The sequence below is a fragment of the Puntigrus tetrazona genome, chromosome 25 (assembly GCF_018831695.1).
Source record: "Puntigrus tetrazona isolate hp1 chromosome 25, ASM1883169v1, whole genome shotgun sequence".
Taxonomy (NCBI): domain Eukaryota; kingdom Metazoa; phylum Chordata; class Actinopteri; order Cypriniformes; family Cyprinidae; genus Puntigrus; species Puntigrus tetrazona.
The window spans coordinates 12301000-12302003 of NC_056723.1; positions in this window are offsets into that span (position 1 = coordinate 12301000).

Below are 1004 nucleotides of genomic sequence, written 5' to 3' on the forward strand. Positions count from 1 at the left end.
CCCTATCAAACATTGGATAGATTTTAAATCTTTATTATTACCTATAAAGCCCTGAAATGGTTTAGCTCTCAACACTCTGAGCGAGTCATCACATTATAGTCCTGCCCGTCACTGCCTCCTCAAATCCTGCCATTTGATAATACCTAAAAGACAAAAATCGATCATACCGCAGATCCTTCTATCTAGCACCTAAACTCTGGGAACAATCTCCTAACGCTGTTCGGGAAGCAGACACACTTGCCAGCCGCTTAAATCTAGATTAAAAATCTGTGATCTTTTTAACTGAAATACATGGCACACAATCTTTCAACACAATTTATATTATTTAAATCAGTTAAAGGATTTAGGCTGTACTTAATTAGATTCACTGATCCGAACATTAATTCTAAAACACGTATGTACTTGGTGACATCAGAAAAGAATGGCAATGTATGCTAATATTAGTCTTGTTTCTTCTTAATCTGGTTTCAGCAGTTTTTATCCAGACTAGGGATGGTGGATCAGCACCTGTGGAGATTATGTCTACTAGAGACCAGAAAACCTAGGATGCGCTTCCTCGTGACAGATCACCAGACCCTGATACATACACACACACACACACACACACACACACACACACACACACACACTCTTTACTCTCTCAAGTTATTTATACTCATCTGACACAGCTGTGTTTAAAATTGAACTTGTTCTAAATTGGTTTCTCTCCGGTGTTTTTCTTCATTCTATGGATGGGGGTTTTAGTCCCTTGCCGCTGTCGCCTGGCTTGCTTTGTTGGGGACACTTTAACTTCTAGCAACTATTGTCGAATTGATTACAGAGACTGCCTCTGCATTTAATAACAAATTGTTTTACTCCTCAAGTATTTTACTTCTCCCCATGTGTTCAGAGTGACTTACTTTCTATTAATTGTCTAATTGTCTTCAGCTGTAAATTCTGTTAATTTAGCTGTTACTGTGTGTATTTAAGTTCCAGTTTCTTCTGTTTAATCATTACTGCCCCAG